General features: G+C 54.2%; 1 long non-coding RNA gene across 1 annotated transcript; it reads left to right on the forward strand.

The window, feature by feature from the left end:
* Window positions 1-16,989: 16,989 nt before the first annotated feature.
* LOC139186398 (uncharacterized) lies at window positions 16,990-18,912 on the forward strand. Its single transcript, XR_011569942.1, has 2 exons — window positions 16,990-17,838; window positions 18,134-18,912. It is a non-coding gene; the product is annotated as an uncharacterized lncRNA (long non-coding RNA).
* The last annotated feature ends 4,126 nt before the right edge of the window (window positions 18,913-23,038 follow it).

Below are 23,038 nucleotides of genomic sequence, written 5' to 3' on the forward strand. Positions count from 1 at the left end.
GAAATCCCTCACCCAGCATCACCTTCTGGCTGGTGCGGGAGAGCGTCTAGAGGGAGCCACGTCCCAGCCAGGTTCAGGGTCCCAGGTCCCAGGTGGCCCTCAGTCTGGGCTGTGGAGGATTCGGGTTCAGCCTTTCACTGCTTTGGTTTGAGCGCCACCTGCTGGCGACAGACAACTTGGCCACTGGCCGGCTGCAGCCCCCACCAGGCTGGGCTTGTGAACTTCCAGGGTCCCAGTCTAGGGTGGGGTGGGCTGGGACCATTCCCTCCCATTAAAGTGGCCAGACTTACATCTGGGGCCCTGCCTCACAACCTAAACTTGTCCACAGACCCCAGATTAAGTCCCTGCACTGCCCTCCCTTCCCCCAGCTGCCAGCACTCCAAAATCAACAACCCAGTGCCCGCAAAAGCTGATTCTCTTTCCTCAAGAGGAATACCCCTATAAGCTTGGAGACCGACCCCCACCCCCTGGAAGATCCCAGCCCAACTTCTGCGGGAATCCCAGGGACCTGGTCTACAGCGTCACAGCTCTGAGTCCTGACATTTGTGGAACTCCTACTTGCACTAACTCACTTCATCCTTCCATCCAGCCTGTGAAGGAGGGAATTCTCATCCCATTTCACACAGTGGGAATACTGAGTCACAGACAGGTTAAGCTGCTTGCCCATGATCACACAGCCAGCATCCAATCCAGGGGACAAAGTGGGTGAAAACAGTCCCTCGGGGTGTAAAAGAAAACCTCTGTACATGGCAGGCCCACATGCTTGGGCAATGCCTTGGTCTGGGAGGTGGGGGTGGCTCCCACCTTCCCCCACCTGAGTGCAGTCAGCCACCTGTCCTCAGGCAGGCCCACCATGCAGGTGAATGCCCCCATGTCTCTGCAACAGTATAGGGCTGAAGGGAACAAGCTCAGGGGCACCCCGTTTCTGAGTTCAGCCGCTCCCTTTCCTGCTGTGTGATTTTGGACAGATGTCTGTCTGTGCCTCAGATTCCATATGTGTGAAATGGGCTGATCATGGCTCTTCCTTCACAAGATGGTTTGCAGGATGAAATCAGTGTCTGGTTCTTAGGAACCAGAAGCCCCTGTGTCAGTGCTGTTGATAAGTGTGGCCCTCCCATATGGCTCCCTAGGAGACCCACATCTCAAAGGCTGCCCCTTTCCATGTTGCCCACCCCCAGGCCCCCATCCTCCTCCAAATCCTGGTATAGCCCCTGGTTTTACTCCAACATCAGTGTGGACAGGATGGTCAGAAGCTGCACTGCCCCTAGCAAGCCCCGTCAGGCCCAGTAGGCAGAAGCTTCACCCTCTGGGCTGCGACTCACCCTGAGTGATCTGCCACCTCGGGCCTCAGCACCTCAACTCCACAGTGCACACACAGCTCAGGGCCCAGGACAGAAGGGGTGCCCCTCCTGACAGGGAAGCCCCCTCCCACCGGCACGCGCACACACACACACACACACACGCTTCTGGGCAATATCACCTCCTCCTGCCTACCCAGGGGTAGCCAGGCCTGGGACCATCAGGGCTCATATTCTTAGCAGAGGCTTGGCCCTGGAAACACTGTGCAGTCTTTCTGAGCTTCGGATTCCCCATCTGCAAAGCAGAGGTTAACACATGCTCCGTGGCAGCGTCCAGTATGCAGTGAGCATTCTGCGGACATCTGTGGACGTGGCTGCTGTGATCCTGTGCTCACAGCTTCCCACACAGCCATGGCCACAGTGACAGCAAACAGCGAGCCTAAGCTGCTGTGACTTAATGCCATGTGCTGCTCAGGCCCCTCCTAGGAGGTATCCCGACCCCGTCTGCAGAGGACGAGAGCAGGCCAGGCCTCATCCCATAGCCTGTGACTCTGCGTTTGAATGCTGAGCTGTCCCTCCACACAGACGTCACCTGTTCAGCCCTCACACCAGCCCTAAGAAATGCACAAAGAGATTTTGCCCACTTCACAGATAAGGAAACTGAGGCCCAGGAAAGATCATATCTCGGTCTGACCAGCCCCCTGGTGGGTCAGGACCCTCCAACTATAGGCAAAGCCTGGGGCAGGTTGTGGGGTGACTCATAGATGATGCTAGGAGGCTGGGTGGGCCTGGTCCCCAGAGCCATGAGGTATGTGTCCAAATGTGGATTTGTCAAAACTCCCTTCTCATCACAGAGCCAATGGCTTTGAAGTTTCAATCTTCCTCAAGGGATGAGAAACTCTGGAAAACTCACTTTGCCCTAATAAATCCAACCTACAGTGCTCAGCCAGCCTGAATCACCCTTTGGCCACACCCAGAGGGCATGTGCAGCTGCTCAGATTATATTGTGAAAGAACCTTCAGTGACACGGAAGGAGACCCAGCATCTTGTGTGTGGGGACAATCCCGGCAGGTCCCAGAGCTCCGTGTCGGGGGTGATGCACTTTTTGGATAAAAAGTATCTGGATGCATGGGAAAGAGACGGAAGAAAGTCGGTGTATGTGTGTACGTGAAGAAAGGCTCTCCTTGGCTGAAACTCCAGGTGCTTGGTTTCTTTCTGCTTTACCTGCGTCTTCGGCTTTCCCTGCAGGGCAAGTGCATTAATTGGGTAACTATAAACATGGGCTTCCCAAGTGGCACCAGTGGTCGAGATTCTGCCTGCAATGCAGGAGACACAGGAAACGCGGGTTCAATCCCTGAGTTGGAAAGATCCCCTGGAGGAGGGCGTGGCAACCCACTCCATTATTCTTACCTGGAGAATCCATGGAGAAAGGAGGCTGGCCAGCTACAGTCCATAGGGTTGCAAAGAGTTGGACATGACTGAGGGTCTTACAGGACAGGAAACATCTGTCATAGGGCCTCCTGGGCCCCCCGACCCTGTGGGCCCTGACGTGGGCCATGGCCAGGGCTCTGACCACCAGGTGGCGCCCCCGATCTTCTTTTGCAAATCAAGCCCAAGTTTGGAATTAATGGGGCAGTGGGGCAAGTGCTCATGGGATCCAATTTTCTGCCTCTAGTGAGCCCAGGACACCCAGGGTCAGGACTGGGTCCTGAGATCCAGAGCTTCAGACTCTAAGACGTGGGTAGGAGGTCTCTGTGGACTCGCCACACCCAAGTCAGCGGTTCTTCCATAGAGCAAGGCGACCACCCTGCACATCTCTTCCCTCTGCCCAGAGGTGTGTGTGTCCTCAAAGTGACCTTCAGGTGACCTTGTGTTCAGTCCCCACAGGGATCCCACCTGTCCTGGCCCCTTCCCAGCCCTCACTGACCCCCTCATTCTGGTCAGTGTCACACCCCATGCAGGCCTGAAGCCCCATCAGCTCTTGTATTCGGCTGCCTGTCTCTCAGCATTTCTATCTGATTTCCTCTCTCTGCCTCTGTCTGCCTCTCAGCATCCGCTCCTACCACATGAAATCTTACTGTCCAGCAAAGTCCAGGTGTCTGCACAGGCAGACTACCAGACCCCACCCTTGAGAATTCAGGTGAGTAGGTCCGGGTGGACCCTGGAATCAGCATTTCATGCAAATCTCATCAGCTGCAAACACTCCGTGGTGAGCTCACTGCTCAAGATCCCTGCCAGCCTAGGCTGTGGGTCTGACCTGGCTCTGCCGGCCCCTCGCCTTCCTCTCCTGACATCCCTCTGTCTCCCTCCCTGGCCTCAAATTGCATAGCCTTGAATTTACCCCAGGCCTCCTGCTCCAGGGCCTGTGCACACACACTCCCTCCAGTATCCTGTCTCTGTGTCTTCCTGGCTCGCCTTCCAGGTCTCAGTTCAAGTGTCTCCTCCTTAGAGAGTCCCCCCCCAACCTCAGGCCCTCTTTGCCACACTCGCTGAGCTATTTCCACCTAAGCATCCAGAGTGATCTGCCATACCTTATGTCCCTGCTTCTTTCATTACCGTCTCTCCCTGGACCACATTCTTTGCTCTACCAGGGTAGAGATCTCGTCCATCAGTTTGTCTGAGATCCTCTCAGCGTCAAGAACTATATCTGGCTCTCATATACGACACAATATGTTTGTAATTCATAAATGAATGAGTGAACACCCCCAGGTGACTGATGCCCAGTGAGGGCTGGAACCTGGTCAGTTAGCCCGCCCTTCAGGGCCTTTGAAGGTCAGGGCTTCACTCCCTGCATTTTCCCCCAGGTGCTTCCCAGACCTGATCACTCCAGTCCAGGGTCACCCTTTCCAGCCCCTGAGCCTTGGCTTAGGCAGTGCCCTCCACCTGGGTGCTCTCTCAACTCTGCCATAGAACTCACTGTTAAGGCCCCACCTAACTTTGGACTCTACCAAGAAGCCTTCCTGGACTGTTCCTTGAGTCAATATTTATCATTCTGTCCCATAAACTCCACCCCATGCTTTATGGGTTTCTCAGGGCATTTGCTGTTTTCTCCAGGAGCAGCACCCCCAGGCACCTGGCCTGTATTGATCATCCTCAGACCCCAGTGTGGGTTCCATAGAAATGCTGGCTCAGGGGCCCCTGACGAAGAGGGGCAAGATGAGTGTAGCCCGGGAATCAGCATCAGCAGCCTGCTTTCCGGGACCTTATGTGGGCTGGTGGTTGGCTGAGCTCAGTGACTCATGTCTTACCAAGCCAGGAGCCCAAACCCAGAAGGAGCAGCTCTTGCCCTCTGCTCTCTGCCCTTTGCCCTCTGCAGGACCCAGGGCAAGCAGGGGAAATAGAGGCCTCCTTGCCCACCTTGTCCCAAGGGCAGGCGCTTTGTCCCAGAGCAGCCTCAGCAGTTCAAACCCTCTCCCAGGCTGTGCAGCCCGGGGCAAATGCACACCCTCTCTCTGCCTGGCTTCCCGCCTGCACTGAGCTCACAGGCTGCTGTGGTGGTTCAGGAAGCCCAGACACCTGACGTGCTTGAACCAGCCTGACACAGAGAGGCAAGAGCCGTTTACTGAAGAAGAAACAGTCCAAAGAGTGGGCAACTCTTCCAGTCCCCGTACAACACACAAGGCAGAAGGGCGGGTGTGCTGGGGACCCTCCAAGGTCATAACAGGGACCCTCATCCATCCACCTCCCACCTGGACGGCAGGGAGGGACTTAGCTCAGCGCCTGTTCTCTCCACTGGACAGTGAGATCTGAAGACAGCAACTGTGCCATCATTTGGGGACCCTGTCCCTGTGTGCAGTCCCAGACGATCCTGTCCCCTCGCCCTATAAGGGGAGTCCGTCCCAGCAGGACTGCATCTTAGATTCCTCAGGGGACCACAGTCACAATGCAGGAAGGTCAGGTGCCCCAGGAACCCCAGTCTCTGCACCCACCACTCTTGGGGCCCTGGCTGCTAAGCACCCCACAGAGTCGAGCAGGTGGACTTGAACCCCACTGGCGGGCCAGGACTTTGGTCTGGGACTTCGCTCTGGTCTGGGGTGTTTACAGAGACCCCGGGCCTGGTCCAAGTGCTGACACCGTGGCTGATGTCCCTGTTGGGTTAAGCATTGATGGTCCTGGCTGATTCCGGCTTTGGACAGGGGACGCCTAAGGGAACTGCCGGGGCCAGACATGACAGAAACGATTCAGAGTCTTTCCACCTGAGGTGGGGGCTGCCCTCCCACCCCAGACCCAGCTTCTCCTTTTCTGGCTTTCAAAGCCCGGACCAAACCTCCTCTCTGCCCTTGGCGCCAAGCTGCCCTCCCTCTTGCCCCAACTCCTTTGACCCTGTCTCTCTCCTCCAGGCTGATCCCCCACCCCCTCTTCCAGCCTGCCCTTCCTCTGTGAGGGATGGGGGGGGGGGTGGGCTGAGCCAGTCTTCCCTGCCCCTTCCACTGCTCTGAGGTGGTCCCGGCTCCTCCTGGGTGAGACAGAAGTCCTGAAGGGTGAGGCCTGGCACTCTGGGTCTCCGCCCTCCCAGTGCCCCGGAAGTAGGGGAGGGCCTGGCCAGGCGGCTCCAGGCATCCCCAACCCCTGCTCATCACATTCTTCCCAGGACCCTACAGATCTCTCTTGAGCAGTCTCCCCAGGGAGAGAGACAACCTTCACCCAGTAGAGCCCTCAAACCCACCAGATCCTCCTGCTTCCAAATCCACCCGGCCCAGACGCCACCATCTTTCTACAAACACTGCAGGAGCCTCCCCACTGACCGCCCCTCTCTCACCTCTCTGCCCTTTCTCCACCCGGCATCCAAGAGACTTGGAAAATGCTACTCCAGTTCTGCTGCTCCTCCACTGCAGCCCTCAGTGGCTCCCCATTGCCCCCTCAAGCTCGGCCCTCAGGCCAGCCAGAACCGGCCCTCCAGCCCCTCTGCCTCTTCTCCCCACTGCTTACCCCCAGCTCAGCCCACCACCCCTAACTACCACTTCTCTTCCCCACATGCCTCGGCCTCACCCTGGCCTCCAAGCCTCTGCACAAGGCTATTCCCTCTTATGGGATGCCCTTCCCACTTCTTCATGTGGCTCAGCTCAGACATCTCTTTGCAGGCAGGAGGCTCCTGTCACTCTCCCCGTCGAGGTGCTGTCTTGGCCCTGCATGTGGCCCTGGGACTGGCACTTGGCCTCCACTGGAGGCAGCTGTGTTGCACTGAGTGGGCCTGGGATGACCAGAGACTGTGAGTATCCCCGGGACAGAGCAGAGTGGGTGGACCCAGTTCCTGCCAGGCGCTCGTGGGGACATATTCCATCTGCTGCTCAGGTCCCCTCCCAGCGAAGCCTCCCCCACCCAGCTCTTCACTCCAGCTAATGGTAGCAGGTCTCAGCCCTGCCCCGGGTGGCCCTTCTGGGTCTGCGAGTCAGCGAGTCCTCAGCCACCCCCACATAACCTGCTGGGGAGCTGGCCATTGGCCAAGGGAACATGTCCGTGTCGCTATCCATCCCAGGCCTGCCCACAATTGGCTTACAGGTGACAAGGGGCTCAGAGCTTACCTGCTCTGCCGTTTCCCGGCAGGGGGCTGACCCCTCTGAGCTTCAGGCTGCCCTGGAGTGGAGCTAATTGTAATCTCCCCACTCAGGGGGCCAGGGTGAGCTGGGCAGTTGTTGAGAGCCTGGAAATAAGCCTGATATGTAGTAAAAGCTCAAAAAATGTGAGCATTTCCTTGTTAATTTCAACATCCTTTTACCAAGATTTCATTTTCACATTTGTGTCTGCCCCTGGTGTCTCATACCACCAGGTGTTCTGCAGGTGTTTAGTGAGTAAACAACGGTTCCTGGGCTCCAAGGAGACCCTGGCCCTCTTTATAGGCTGTGGCAGGAAGTGGGGGGTCTCTGGAGCTGCCCAGCTCCTGTGCCCCAGCCCCTGTTTCTCATCTAATCTCATCCCACCGCCTGTTGGCTCTGGAAGGAGTGTGAGACAGTGTGACCCCAGCCATAGGAACTCAGGCCTTCCCTGTAGACCCCAAAGTTCCCCCTTCCTCGGGCAGGTCACAAAACACCCCACGGGACTGATCACAGCCAGGCATGATGCTGGGGCCTGGGCTAGCTGGGGCCTGGAAAGTTCTTCCAGGCAGGACTCCAATGGACAGGGAATGATTAATGGAGCTGGCTAGGGCTGGATCTCTGGCTGGAAACGTCCAAGCTCTTTGAAACAGTGGTTTGGATTAGCTGTGGCAGCCCGCCCCTACCCTAGCAGGTCGGCACCCCACTGCCCAGGACTTTGGTAAAGCAAAATCAGGCATGCAAAACCCTGTCCTAGCAGGGCAGGGGCAGTGCAGGGGACACCGGGGTCGGGGGGGGACCTCACCCCACCTGCCAGGAAAGGAGAATTCCCCAGAACTGGTGGCATCCAAGGGGCAATGGGGCAGGGAGACTGTCCTCAGTCCTGACTGTGCTCTTTGACTGGCTCTGAACCTGAAGCCATTCCTGGGGAGCGGGTAGCTTGTTTGCAGACTGGGGCTCCTGGCTCCCCCAGCTCAGCCCTCTGCACTGATAAGCCCACCTCCGAGCTCTCCCCTGGGGCCACAGTCCTGATTCAGAGTGCAGCCCCTTAGGGTCAGGTTGGGCCAGGCCTGCTGTGTGCCCAGCTGGGATATGCCCCAATTCCTCCTCCCTACAGCCCCAAGGGTAGAGAAGGGTGGTAGGGAGGAGCCAAATCAGACTGGGAGCCTTTCCCAGCTGAGTCCAACCCCAGATGTGTCATGATGTTCTCTGAAAAATGGGCAATAATCCATCTCAGGGAGCTGCACTCGAAGCGGGGAGACCACTGGCCACGGATCACACAGCTGGGAAACAGCCCTGTAGGAATGCTGTCCACATATCTATCCATGACTCCCCCAGCCATCACCAGAATCTCTGCCCTCCTGCAGATGCTGTCTGAACTACAGCCACTTCCAGGCATACCCTGGGTGTCAGTGTAAAGGATGCTGGCTCAGAGTGGAGCCTGCTTTTTCTGTCCATGAGGAGGAAGTAGTAAGGATAGCACTGTGTGGTTGTTAATTACAGGGGCTCCGCTATTTGGGAATGCATGTTTGTGCTAAGCCACTTCAGTCCTGTCTGACTGTTTGAGGCCCTATGGACTATAGCCTACCAGGCTTCCCTGTCCATGGGATTCTCCAGGCAAGAATACTGGAATGGCTTGCCGTGCCCTGCTCCAGGGGATCTTCCCAACCCAGGGACTGAAGTCATGTCTCTTATGTCTCCTGCATTGGCAGGCGAGATCTTTATCACTAGCACCTCCTGGGACCTGAGTTCAAATCCTGCCTCCCTATGTGGCCTCAAGCAGGTCTAGTCTCCCTTGTCAGAGTGTCCCCATTTGTAATGAGGACAAAGACAGCTCCTCTTATGGGAGGTGATCCGAAAGCGACTCTGGGCCAGTCGCCAGAAGCATCTTCGTTTTCACCATTCATGTGCTTGACTTGATTCCTTAGAAGGTCTAGGTTAGTGCCCAGGGTTAATATCCAGGGTTCAGCCCAGGGCTCAGGAATATTGATCATAAGCCACTTGTGCTTTCTGGCCTTGGTTTCCTCTTCTGTTAGACAGAAATAGTAACAGTCTGCACTCCTCGAGTGCTTAGAAGTTACCAGGCCCTGCTCTAAGCTGTTCATGTATATTTGTTGTTGTTCAGTCACTCAGTCACATCCGACTCCTTTCCATCCCATGGACTGTAGCACGCCAGGCCTCCTGTCTCTCACTATCTCCCAGAGTTTGCCCGAGTTCATGTCCATTGAGTCGGTGATGCCATCCAACCATCTCTTTCTCTGCCATCCCCTTCTTCTGCCCTCAGTCTTTCCCAGCATCAGGGTCTTTTCCAATGAGTTGGCTCTTAGCATCAAGTGGTCAAAGTGCTGGAGCTTCAGCATCAGTCCTTCCAATGAAGATTCAAGGTTGATTTCCTTTAAGATTGACTGGTTTGATCTCCTTGCAGTCCAAGGGACTCTCAAAAGTGTCTTATCTCATTTAATTCTCACCACAGCCTAGTCTGTGCAGGTGTGGGGGGGAGGGCCACACCTCCCCAGGCTGCTAAGAAGAGAATGTGGCTTAGTCCTTCTAAGAAGCTAAAACACTCCTGGCAACAGAGAGTGCCTTGTATGGGCACCCGTGTTACTATTCCCAAGGTGGGACTGTAGGTTTTACTTATGTCCTCGCCCCACCCCAGGACATACCAGTGTCCCCAGAGTCAGCCTGAGGGTCCAAGCTCACTGTCGTAGATGCCTTTCTTCCCCTCTTGCCTCTTCCAACTCCCAGACTGATGTGAAGCAACACGGGGATGCTGCAGGCTAAACCCCAGAAGCCTCCTTGGAAGACCAGGTCTGTTTCAGGCATTGTGTGAGGTAAACAAGGGAGGGGCCACCCACACCAGGGCAGCAGGATCTAAGGAGGAATTGCAGGGCTCAATGTTTTCTGGGACATAGACACAAAGCCCTTGAGGACACGGAGGGGCTTCTGGCTCTTGACCCCTTTGGATATAGCCATTCTGCAGCTACTTGGGAAAGAGGGAGGAAGCTTCCCATCCCGGGATGAGATCAAGCAAGGAATGTACACTCCATTGTCTATGGTCTCGCAGTGGCTTGCCCTGGGTAAGAAGGTGAACTGATGGTTCCCTCAGGTGGCAGTTTGACAGTGGGAGTGGGTGGATAAATGAGTTAGTCCAGGTCAAGTGTCTACCATAGCGTCAAGCTTACAGCACCCTAATGTGCTGGTTTTTCCATAAATGTCCCTTCCTGGCCTGAACTGCATGAGTCTGTGACTTTGCATTGATGTGTGCTGTGTTTTAAGTAGCTTCAGTCATGTCCGACTCTTTGCAACCCGATGGACTGTAGCCCACCAGGCTCCTCTGTCCATGGGGATTCTCCAGGCAAGAATACTGGAGTGGGTTGCCATGCCCTCCTCCAGGGGATCTTCCCAACCCAGGGATCAAACCTGTGTCTCTTATGTCTCCTGCATTGGCAGGTGGGTTCTTTACTACTGAGCCACCTAGGAAGCCCTTTGTATTGATACATATGACCAATTGCATAGCATGGTGAAGAGACACCAGGTGAGAAAATGCTGAAGGATTTAGGTTTAAGTCAGAAACCAATTGGGAGAAGGCAATGGCACCCCACTCCAGTACTCTTGCTTGGAAAATCCCATGGATGGAGGAGCCTGGTGCGCTTCAGTCCATGGGGTTGCTAGGAGTCAGACATGACTGAGCAACTTCACTTTCACTTTTCACTTTCACACATTGGAGAAGGAAATGGCAACCCACTCCAGTGTTCTTGCCTGGAGAATCCCACGGATGGGGCAGCCTGTGGGCTGCCGTCTATGGGGTCGCACAGAGTTGGACACGACTGACGCGACTTAGCAGCAGCAGCAGCAGCAGCAGCAGAAACCAATTAAGGAGTGAGTTGAGACACATCTCTGAGCCCCAACTCCCCAGGTGCTAGAACTTTGATGGGAATGTGACAAATTGGAGAAATTCATATTTACTAGGGCTCCTCTCAGGAAGAGTGTGTTTGTGATTGCAAGAAATCTCAGGACAGACTGACTGGTCTGAAGATGAGACTCTTTTCCAAAGATGTGTTTAGATGATCAAAGCATCCCCTACAGCTGCTTCTAAAGAGGTGCAGCCATGGCTCCAAAGGACTGGTTTAACAGAGCAAGGCTTCCCTGGTGGCTCAGAAGGTAAAAAAACTGCCTGTAATGCAGGAGACCCAGGTTCAATCCCTGGGTCAGAAAAATCCCCTGGAGAAGGGAATGGCAACCCTCTCCAATATTCTTGCCTGGATAATCTATGGACAGAGGAGCCTGGTGGGCTACAGTCCTATGTAAACAATCCTATGTATGGGCTATGGGGGCATAAAGAGTCAGACATGACTGAGTGGCTAACACTTTCACTTGCACTTTGGAGCTGAAGCAGAATAGCTCCAATGAAAAAAGAAGGTTAAATCCTATCCATCACCTTCTCAGTCTTAACATAGGAAACAGGCACAGGGACACCCAAGGAGGAGGAGTTTTCTGGGCCCGCTGTACTCTCTCTTCAAGAGTCAGTCCCAAATTGAGAAGCCTCCTTTTTGGATGGAGAAAGAGGCAGGGAGACAGATAGGTCCCTTATGGCAGCAAAAATGTGTCTCTCCTTCTTCTGGAAGAATCCACAGGGTGTACTGTTCAGTCCTCTTTGCTTGAGATACCTCCCAGCTATCCCAGCAGACACTGGAGGCCCCTGGGGTGCCCTCAACCTGCCCCCAGGGAGTAATTTCTCAAGGATGACCTCATATGATGACCCCTAGCTAGGCCACCCCACTGGACTGTGTGCTCTATGGGGACAGGGCTGTGTCTGTCTGCTCCCCCATTGTATCTACACGTGTGTAAAGTTGGTGGGTACTCAGTTAATATGTGCTGGATCAGGTTACACACAATCAAAGCCTTGTCCAGAGATGAGCATCTGTTTTCGTCCTCTATCTGACATTTCTGAGCTCCTATGTTCAGTGAACCTGAACTTCTCTGCCCAGCCTGATGGGCTACTCCACAGCTCAACCCTAGGCATCTTCTGAGCTCAGGGTGCCACCAGGCCAGTCGGTCCCCAAATGTGGTCCTTCCCACGTTGCTCCTTCCTGCCGCATCTGCCTGTTGTCACCACTCTCCACTTAATTCCAGATTTCTGCAAGTCCCAAATACGCTCACTTCTCCCCTCCTCTCCATTCTGCATGAACATCCTCGGGCAGCATCAGACATTGTTTTCCTAAGCATGTAGATAATGGAATTATTTTTCAGCGCTTATTAAAAGTTATCATCTGGTTTTTAAGTTGGCTCTGACATCAGGATAACTCTGTTCTCCGACATGGACACCGTGGTGAGCCCACCGGTGTCCCAGACAAAGCCCCCTTCGTACCTCGGAACTGCCAGGATGTGGTCATCCTTGGAGGGCTCCACGTTTGGGTGGACAACCATCACTTTAAAGCTTGGAATGCAACTGTGGGACATAGCTGTTGAGTTTTTTTCCTGAGCAGGGGTACAGCCAGCCTCACCTGCAGTGTTCTCCACTCTAGAACTTACACCACAGCCTGGCTGAAGCCAAAAATCTAGGGAGCATCCTCGGTCCTTCTTGGTGTCCCACCATCAGCCTATCCATCTCCAGGCTGGTGGCCCAACCCTAGAGGTAGCCTGAATCTGACACATTCTTTCTACCCTCCTCTCTCTGCTGAAGCCCCTCCTCCATAGGATGGAGACCCTTTCTGTCCCCCTCACCCATCTCTCACATGACAGCCAGAAGGAACATTTGAAAACCGTCTACACTACTGTCTGCACTGTGTGTGCTCAGTCGCTTCAGGCATGTCTGATGCTTTATGGCCCTACGGGCTATAGCCCACAGGCTCCTCTGCCCATGGAATTCTCCAAGTAAGAATGCTGGACTAGGTTGCCCAGTATTCCTGTCTTCAGCCATCTTCCTGACCCAAGGATCAAACCCGGGTCTCCTGTATTGCAGACAGATTCTTTACCTTCTGAGCCACCAGGGAGGCCCTGCTCTGTTAAACCAGAGTCCTTTGGGTTGGCATCGGCAGGCAGGTTCTTTACCACTAGCGCCACCTGGGAGTGGTTCTCAAACTTGAGTGTGGGCCAGAGTCTGAATGGGGGGAGTGGTCCTGGGCCCCACCTCTAGTCTCTGATTCAGCATGTCAGGAGTGGGGCTCCCAAGACCGCCTTGGTAATGAGTCCCCAAGTCCTGCTGCTGCTGCTGCTGCTGCTGCATGGGGCCCTGTGCTGACTTCAAACCAAAAGCAGAACCATACATCCAATACCCCGCTGGGCAGGGGTTAGCACACAGACTCGGGAACCAGACTGTCTGGACTCAAGCCCTGGCTCTGCCACTTTCTGTGTGTCCTTAATCAAATGGCTTAACATCTCCGTGCTTCAGCTCGTTTTCCTTCTCTTCAAAATGGGAGCAATAATAGCATCTCCTTCCCAGGGTTTTGTGAGGATTGAATGAGCTAGCACTATGTCTGGGTCAGGTTCTCCCGAGAGCAGACTAGAGACAAGGATGGGAGTGACTCTGGAAGCCCCAGGGGAAGAGTAGGGAAGGGAGACCGGAAGCAGGAGGCAGGCAGTGCAGGGGCTTGGACGAGGTAGGTCATCCTCAGGGGCAGCTTGGACTTGGCCCTGTGGTGGGGAGTGGGGCTCCAGGACCCCATGCAGGACACACTGTTGGTAACTGTGAGATGGAGTTTATTCCCAGCAGGAGGTGAGGGAGACTTGGGGTTTACCCAACAACAGGAGGAGCTGTGGGTTGATGGCTGCCCCCAGCGGGATGCGGGGCAGTTTAACCAGCCTGCCCCACAGTGGGAAGAGCAGTTCCAGTGGCCTCAGAAAGCCCCCAGCACTCAGAGTCACAGCTGCTACTGGGAGAGAGATAGGGGCACATGAGGACATCCTGAAAATACCAGCCTTGGCAGACAGAGCATGGGGAAGAGCTCATGGAGTTCAGCTCCCCTCGTAACCCCCCATGAACTGAGCCCTAATCGAATCGCCTTCCAGGCTTGCTGCCCCTCCCTGGCCAGCTTCCTGCTCCCCTGACATGCCCAGCCTGAGAGCCCTTGCCCTGGCTGCGACCTCTGCCCAGAGCATCATTCCCAGCTCCCACAGCCCCTCTTCCCCTCCTCCCTGCATTTCAACACCGTCCCCTGCGCAGGGAGTGCCTCCCTACTGCTCTTGTAAAGCCCACCACCACCAACACATCCCTCTCAATTCCCATTCCCCTTTCACTCCCAGCCTAACCCACCTACTCTAGAACCTCCACATCCATTTCCTTGTTTATTGGTTCATAGTCTGTCTCCCACTGGAGACAACTGTCTACCTCACCCTGAATTCCAGAAACAGCAGTGTTTACCATTCTGTCCTCAGACTCTAGCAAGCACAGAATGGCCTTTACTAGATGAATAAATGACTAGAAGTACTTGCCTGAGAGGCAGAGAATCAGCAGTGTCATCTAAGGAAACTGCTGTCCTGAGCTGGCATTGTAAGGCTTGAATCTCAGCCCATTTCTCACTCCTGTGTCCTCCCTCTGACCCTCAGTGTATTGCTTTTCTCATGGGATCACTAATACCCCTCTCACTGTGGGACCTGGAGGCATTGACCGTGACTGTGTAGGGGGGACTCCTCCTGCAAGGGTGAGACCCATAGATCTGAGGACAACTTGGACAGGGTCAAAAACATGTGCTTCCTCCTCTGTCCTGGGCACTCCCAAAAGCCTAGTTGAGTATGAGTTAGAAGTCAGAGCAGAGAAACCAAGGTAAAAGCAGCTTCAAGAGTAGCAACAGATTATTTACCCTCCTGTAGGAGAAGCTCAGAGGAAGGATGTCTGGGGTGAGTAAGGCACCTTGCAGAAGTCAGCAAAGCCCAGTGCTTTCTGCCTTGTTGCCCCTCTATCTGCAATACAGAGCTTCTACCTCATAGTCCAAGATTGTGGCTTGTGCTCCAGCCATCATGTCTGCATTCCAACCATCAGTTAAAAGAAAGAGGTGAAGAAAAGCTTGCTCTCTCCCAATATGGACACCTCCCAGAATGCCACACATAAGACTTCTGCTTATAACTCATTGGCCAGCATGTGACTGAACATTTATCGGACACTGATAAAACAGCAGGGGGCAAGATGAAGAAAGCCCTGCTTGCTGACTAATGGGACCCACACTCCAGAGAACGGGACAGACAAGAATCAGATCAACACACACATGAGCTGGTGGCAGTGAAGCCCTCTGAAGAGAACAACAGTGATGAGAAGGAGCAGTGGGGAGTGAGGGGGTGGAAACCTACCCAAGCCGAGGAACACAGAGTCGGCCTTTCTGAAGAGGAGCCGTTTGGATGGAGCTACTGACCATTCCAAGAAGCAGGAGATGGCTTGCATGCCTCCACTGGGCCATGTGCCTGCTGTGTACCCCTGGGCATGTCCCAATATCTCTCTGAGCCTATCTTTTCTCCTCTATGAAGTGAAGAGCAGCCACTCTCTCACTGGGTTGTGGGGTGGAATCTTGCTCACATAACTGGATCTCCATGAAGAAATGAAGCTTACAGAGACCAAAGAACCTGGTTCTAGACCAGTAATTCTCAACTGGAGGGGGGTGTATCCTAGGGGACATGTGTCAATGTCTGGAGCCATTCCTGGTGGTTACAGAGAGAATCATGAACCCCAAAAGTCAGCAGTGCTGAGTCTGAGAAACCCTGCTCTCTGCAGTCACCTGGCCAGAAGGAGCAGAGTCAGGGTCTGAATGCAGGGACAGTTCATTCAAAGTCCACTCTGTCTTCAGGGTGAGTTTCAGAATCCCTACCCCAGACCCCTTCTGTGTCCTCCAGACAATGGGGTTTAGGTGTCTGCTTTCTCAACAAACAACCACTTCAGTGATGACTCAGACATTCACTGTAGTTTAAGGAGAACTAAACTTTGTGCTTATAAAGTGCCAGGCACGTATTTGCCACTTCCCCCCGGATCCCCCACCACCACCCTCACCCCCCCACACACCAAAATCCACACACCAAAATCCGTTACAAGTTTAAAGTACAGCTATTATTTTTACAGCATTGCTTAGAAATGGCTTGCAATCTCTAATTTGCTAAATTGATGTGTATATTGACTAAATAAATATTCGGCACGAAGCCCGAGTCCCCCTTCCACACTTATTAATCCTCAGGAAATGGAAACACAAGACATGAAATGAGCTTTTGCTCAGAGCTACAGACAGGAATACATTAGGTTGTTTTTCAAGTGCTCGGGGACTTGACGCGCTGCAGCAGAGGTGGGCCAATCAGCTGCCTCTATGGTTTCCATAACGCACGTGTCTGCCAGCAGGCGTGATTGTGTTGCTAAGGCTCTTCCTCTGGCTTTGAGAGTCTAAGACAGAAGACTCTTATCTCAGTGGGGGGACATCTGGAGTGACTGCCTTTTGGGGAGTTGATTTGAGGGGCTGATGTCTGGCACCAATATTCATTAATAGAAATCAAAACTGCTATAGGACCCCCAAGAGATAACCTGGGGACAGTTTTCTTTCTTTAAGGACTGGGGTTGTTTTAGTTCTCTCAGCTATGGGGAGATAAGAGAGCTACCTGAGGCAGAGGAGGCAGGGGAACGTGTCTTCTGTCAACAGCCCCTCCCCCTGCAGCAGGGAATAAGGAGACAGAGGGGTGCAGTTCCCAGGGGCAAAGTTTGCTCTTAGTTTCTGGAGGCTCTGACCTGGCATGCTGATGAGTCCTGGGGCTGACATTATACCAGGATGGCCAAGGGGAACACTAGACAGGTAGGGGTGACCCAGGGGTAGAGAAGGTCTTGCAGGTACTACCATCTAAATGTTCTTAATCCACAGAACATTCACCTACCAGGCTGGCTGGCAGCAGCGAAGAAACAGAGCCCGGAGTTAGCAGACAAGTTTGTCTCACGAGAATCAGGAGATACTAAATGCTCTCTGGAGAGAAAAGGTGAGAACTTTGCTTTTGACCTACTGGGAGGAAGTGAATCCCAAGAGGGAGGCATTTCTTCAAGTGTAGTCTCTGCCCAAAGCCAGCCCAGACTGCTCAGGGCCTCCTCCCCGAATGGGAAGCCAGACTCCACGGACTAGAGATGGAGGGGGTTGTGGACATGGTGGAGACTTCAGTGTCCTGGTCTGTCTGATGGGCTTGTTCACAAGGGGACCACTGGCAGTGACCTCGCCTGGCACCTAATCCTGCAAGCAAGCCCCTCACTGCAGAGGACAGTGGTGACACCCCCTGGACATGCATCCACTGACGGATGGAGCCAATGGATGGGAAGGCAGCAGAGGCTTCTCTGCAGACTGTGTTTAACCCCCAGTGAGCCTGTGGGACCCCAGGATGGAGCAGCTACAGAGGACACAGGGGTGAGAGAGGAGAAAACACAGATATCTCCAAGGGAGGCCCCTCACTCTCGGGGCAGGAGGAGCAGCCAGTGCAAAGGCCCTGGCTTAGGACCAGATCTGGTTAACAGGTGGGATGGTGGCCCGAGATGCGGGCAGAGGGAGCCCAGAAAGCCAACCCTCCTGCAGACCAGCAGAGACTTTGTGGATTAAAGGGGAATCCTATGGCAGATGCCACCATCACACATCTGCTAGGGGAGGAGACAGACATCAGACCACACTGAGTGCTGGCCAGGGTGCCAACTTCTTGTCCACTTGGAAGCGTGCCTGGCAGTTCCTTAAAAAGTTAACTCTGTATGTGCCCTACCCAAGAGTAAACGCCCGGAAGGAAAGACCAGGACAGGCATTCACAGCAGCCTTATCCTAAACAGGCAGCACTGGAAACAAACAAGGCAGCCATAGAGAGGGGAATGGCTCAATCAACTGTGCTCACTGCTTCCAGTGGAGAACCACACAGCCAACTCCCAGCAGTCTCTGCAGTGAGGTTGCCTCTCCTGAGACCAAGCACCAGGGAGGGCTTCTGGAAGTGCAGTCTGGTGAGGACTCAGGGCAAAACAAGCAGAAAACAAAACTGCGCACAGAGGGTGAACCCAAGTCGACCTGGGACTTTGTCTGCCATGGGTAAGGAGAACCTTGTTTCTAGTGACAGAAGGATCAGTGGTTCCCTGGGGCTTGGGGAGCTGGGGGTTAATAAAGAAGGGGACTTTCAGGGGTGAAGATGGAATGTTCTGGATCTTACTCCAGATCTGGATCCAGGTGGTGGGTCCGCACAGGGGTCCAAACTGCTCCCACTTCCGACTTAACACCTGTGAGTTTTGCTGCAGGTAAAATATGCTTGAGTAAACAATATCCGTGAAATGGGGTCTGCAGGTGGGTTTGGGATCCACACCTGCCCCTCCTCTGTCTCTCTCTCAAGCTGCCCAAGTTTCCCAGACAGAAGGCGGAAGTTCTAAGCAGGTGGAAAGTGCCTCACTCCAGGGCCGAGGGCTCCTGAGGCCACCGCGCCTGCCTGCCTGCGCCACATCCATCGTGTTATTGCCGGAGCCTGAGAACTGCTCCCCAGGCGGAATCTTGAATATTCATCTGATTTACTGCCCGCTGCCGACAGCTTTATGAATCCGCCCACCAGTACCTGCAGCCGGTCATCAATCTTCCCCCGAGACTGTGCTGCTGCCAGTAACTCATGAATTAAAGAGGCCCCTGGCGGCCCCCACACCTCCCTCCCCCACGCGGCGCGTCGTGATGGAGAAGGACCTGACCAGAAGTCAAAACACTGCTGCTGCCTCGCCTTGCAGCTCAGGCGACCTTGGATGACTCCCTCAGCCTGTCTGCAGTCAGGAAGAGAAACTCAGGGGCCCTCAGAGCAGCCCCTACCCAGCTCCCAATCCCAGTTTCCCTGTCTGCAGAGACGCAGGGAGTGCTCAGCATCACCTCTGTCTGCTCACCTGGGCGAGGGGCTGAGGCAGTTGGGTGGGCAAGCCCAGGAGAATGCAGGATGCTTGCTACGATTCAACTTGGAGATGCTCACTGAACGAGAGAGGTGGTGGTCCTCGCAGCAAGCTCTCCTAGGCGTTCTTATCAAGAGTGGGAACGAAGGGAGCATCTCCCTCCAGGACTTTGGGGGTCTCCAAGTGCGCCCCCCGGCCCCCGTCCATAGGGAATAAACGTGATGATGTTTGTCCAGGAAGGAACAAATCTCACAGACTTAGCTCTGGGCTTCAGGAAGCAGTCCCAAGGGTTGCAGAGCTGACTCCTGGGCAGGAACCCCTGGTCCTGAAGCTGCTACCCATGCCTTAGCCAGTCTGGCTCACCCAGGACCCCCAGCACCTGCCATGGGGACAACATTCGGCAAGTGGTCCCATGGCTGAGCAAACCTTCACCAACAAGCAAGATGTTAGTGACCCATGCAAAAGCATCGGGTCAGCCCCTGCCTGGCTCCTCCCTGATCCGCAGGTGGCTGGGAAGCAGAGTGGTAGATGAGCCCCTCTGAACCCAGACACACCAGGGTTCAAAGCTGCTCTGCTCCTCAGCATCCAGCGACCTTGGCGAGTGGTCTGGCACTGCCTGACCCCCATCTCAGCCTCAAAAGCCAGACACATGGGTCACAGTTTCCTCAGAGAGTTGGTGGGGGGCTCGGAAAGGCAGCCTGTTGTCAGTGCCCCCACCGCCCCCCCGACCTGAGCCCTCGGGAATGTCTGCTCACTGTCTTCCTGACACTGGGCTGTGCTGGGTGCCAAGGTGGGGGCCCTGTTCCACTGCAGGTCACTCAACAAATACTCATGCATCCCTCTGGATCACAAAAAAACTCATAATACCTGTGCCTGAGGACAGGCTGAGGGAGGCCCCCCTCCCCAAGTGCATGCTCCCAGCAGTCTCTGCAACGAGGCTGCTTCTCCTGGGACTGTGACCTGTCGCCCGACTGAGGACCTCCAGCCCTGCCGGTGCCCTGCCAAGGCCTCTCAGAGGCACGGGCTTTCTGGGCCGCTTCAGGCCAGCCCCAAGTCAGGGTGTTGACAGGTTAACCAAGAGGCAATGGGAGCCCCCAGCACAATCCTGGGTTGTGGAGGACATGCACCAGCATGTCCGTCCCTCCTCCTTCCTCTGCTGTGGACCAGAATCCCCTTCCCCATGTGTCAGGAGTCAGGAGGTCAAGGAGCCCACCAACCACCAAACTGGTTCTAAGGATGGGGTATCGTGGAAGGAGGAGAGGGAGAGGCAGAGGCCAGAGCCAAGGGCACCAGTTTCTCTACTGGGCTTCCCTGAAATAGGGCAGAGCTCATGGGGAGAAAGGTCTCCACTTCTGGGAACACTTCCCGGGGGGCTTGGCCTCAGCCTCTAAGGTTTCTGACCCATGGACTTTTCACCTTGGCACCAGCTCCCTGACCACGCTGGCAGTGTTTACCTTGTGGGAAAGGCCAGATACGGGGGGCGAGTGTGTGTATGTGTATGTGTGTGTGTCAGCGCGCACACACCCACTGGGGCAGGAGATCAGAGCCAGGGCAGCCAGACTCGGGCCCCTGAGAGCCTCTGGGCCCTGGAACCCTCTGTGGCCCCCTCCTCCTTCACATCTTGCACTTAGGGCTGAAATGCTGGTGAATGGATGACGCCAAACTCACCACCCTCCTCTCTGGGGATTTGCCCCCAGGATGGAGAGAAGAGTTAAAATCCAAGTCCCATCCTGGCTAGCCATTCTAGTGCCTCATCTATATAATGGGGACAATATTAACTCCCCAGCCTCAGCACTGAGCAAAGGAACCAAAGAGGCAGTGCTTGGCATGCTGTGAGCACGCTATAGAAGCTACTGTTGCTGGACCATGAATGCTCAGTAAATGTTTACTAACTAGATGGGTGGGTGGGCGGAGGATGGATGGATGGATGGGCGGAGGATGGATGGATGAATTTATAAGCAAGTAGACCTCTAGATAAGTAAGTGGAGGTAGATGGATGGGAGAGTGGATATGCATTCATTCGCTACCCATCCCTGCATCCATCCATCCATGCGTTCTTCCATCCAGCTCTCGGTTGTAGGGGCAGAAAGTGGATGGATAGGTAGACAGATAGACGGATGGGTAGATGAATAAATGCATGGGTGGATATCTGGTTTGGTGGGTGGATAGAGGAAGGGTAGATGGACATTCCAATGAACAATTAGATGAATGAACAGATGGAGAGAGAGATGAATGGGCAGATAACTTGCTGGATGACTGGGACCACAAGCAAACACCTAAATTGCCTCCCCCTGGAAGGTGGAGATAACAATTGCTTCAGCTAATGCCTGGCACCACAGCCATGAACAAGGCCGCAGGGGCCGGAACACCGCAGCCTGAACAATCTGCTCGTTAACTGGCTCACAAAGCTTTTCACCTATTCCAAGCCAACGGGGTAGCAGCGTGACATTTAAGGTTTCCTTTCAGCAATCACTTGTGTGCCTTTCACAGAACGCGCTGTGCAGCTGTTCTCTGGCTTGCATTCTCCTCCACAGGTGCCTTCAAGCCCCCAGGGTGCTAATAGGTCCAGCTTCCCCAGGGCCAAGGTGGGGGGTCCCCTGAAATGTTGGGCCCCCCCTTGCCATCTCCTCTGTCTGGAGCTGTGCCACCAATCACCTTAATCACCCTTCAGTTAGGGGGATTAATTTATAACAGGGTGGCAAGGAAGTATCAGAGAAAGGGTTTCCTTGGCAACCAAGTTTTTAAACCCAAGATCCTCTGGGTTTTAAAAGCCGCTTGGCATCTAATTTCCCCCCTCAAAATTAGCTTGAAACTTTTCAGATGCTGAGATTTTTAGCATAACAGCAGGCTAGCACTTATGTCAGAAACCACAAAAGATAGATTTCTCCCCTGCCAGAGGCAAGACCCTGGCAAATTGTTCGGTTTCCTCTGCCACTTTGTTCTTGGTGGAAAACCAGGCCATTATGAAATGACCACAGAGATGTCGTTTTCTGAACTGCAGGCAGCCAAGCTCCCAACAGCAACTTGTTTTTTGGCTCAAGTTGCTTCAAATCCTGTTGAGTTCTGCTGTGAGGGCTGAATGGAGAGACCCTCGCCCCCGGCCCCTCTTTAGGCATGGCCAAATGGTCTCGGGCTGTACTCGCTGACAACCTGGGCCCATCTTCCCAGGTTGAGAAGGCTAGTGCCACCGGTACCCACCCCCCCAGAGGGGATAGCGCACAATTTCAGGGTCTCCTCTTGGCCCAGGTTTATCTCACTGGATGTTCCCCATCACCAGCAGGCTTCCTACCTCCCTGTGTCAACAAATGAACCCCAGCCAACTCCGTGGCCTGGCTTTCTGTAGTCTGCACCAGCCTGGGACCCACTCTACCTTTCCCTCCTTCCACCATCCATACCCTTCACTCTGCCCAGGCCACACTCCATCCATTTCGCCTTTAACCACCCACACAGTATCTACCTTCTCTTCACCCTCCACCCATCAGCAAATATATTCCACCCTTGACCCACCCTGACACTCGCTGACACCCCTCGCTCCACCTGGATTTCCTCTACTTTGCCCTTTAGACCTTGGTTTTCCAAATCTGACAGGAGTCTAAAAAGAGCTTCAGTCGCTCAGTCATATCCTACTCTTTGCGACCCTATGAACTGCAGCACAACAGGCTTCCCTCTCCTTTACTATCTCCCAGAGTTTTTTCAAACTCATGTGCATTGAGTCGATGACGCCATCCAACCAACCCATCCTCTGTTGTCCCCTTCTCCTCCTGCCCTCAATCTAGCCCAGCATCAGGGTCTTTTCTAATGAATCAACTCTTTGCTTCAGGTGGCCAAAGTATTGGAGCTTCAGCTTCAGCATCAGTCCTTCCAATGAATATTCAGGGTTGATTTCCTTTAGGGTTGATTGGTTTGATCTAGGAACACTGCTCAAATTCTGCTTCCTCTAGACCTCCTTCTTCACACCTCCCCTTTCTCTGAACCTTTATAGCAACCTATCTTTACCCTGGAGGGCACCCAGCTCTTCCTCTCCATCCAGCTGAGCAGCTATTCTGGCCTGGAGGCATGTTGTCTAGAGAAAAATCAAGCTGAGTTGATTCAAATCCTGGCTCTCATAGCATCATAGCTGTATGGCCTTGGTGAGAAGATGGAAGGGTGGCTCAGGGATGGATGTTGAGTTTACGGCTGATTTACCCTGAGATTAGGTGAGCCCCTGAGTGGAAGTTGGATGGTCTATTGGATGGGTGTCCAGATGGAAGGTCTAAGGGGGCATAGATGGAGGACGCAAGAGTGGGTGATTAAGTGGAAGGGTAGGGCTGGATCGGTGAAAGGAAGGAAGGGAGGGAGGGAAGGAGGGCCGAAGATGAGCCCAGCTTCCAGGA

Source organism: Bos indicus, chromosome 13 (genome assembly GCF_029378745.1).
Source record: "Bos indicus isolate NIAB-ARS_2022 breed Sahiwal x Tharparkar chromosome 13, NIAB-ARS_B.indTharparkar_mat_pri_1.0, whole genome shotgun sequence".
NCBI lineage: Eukaryota > Metazoa > Chordata > Mammalia > Artiodactyla > Bovidae > Bos > Bos indicus.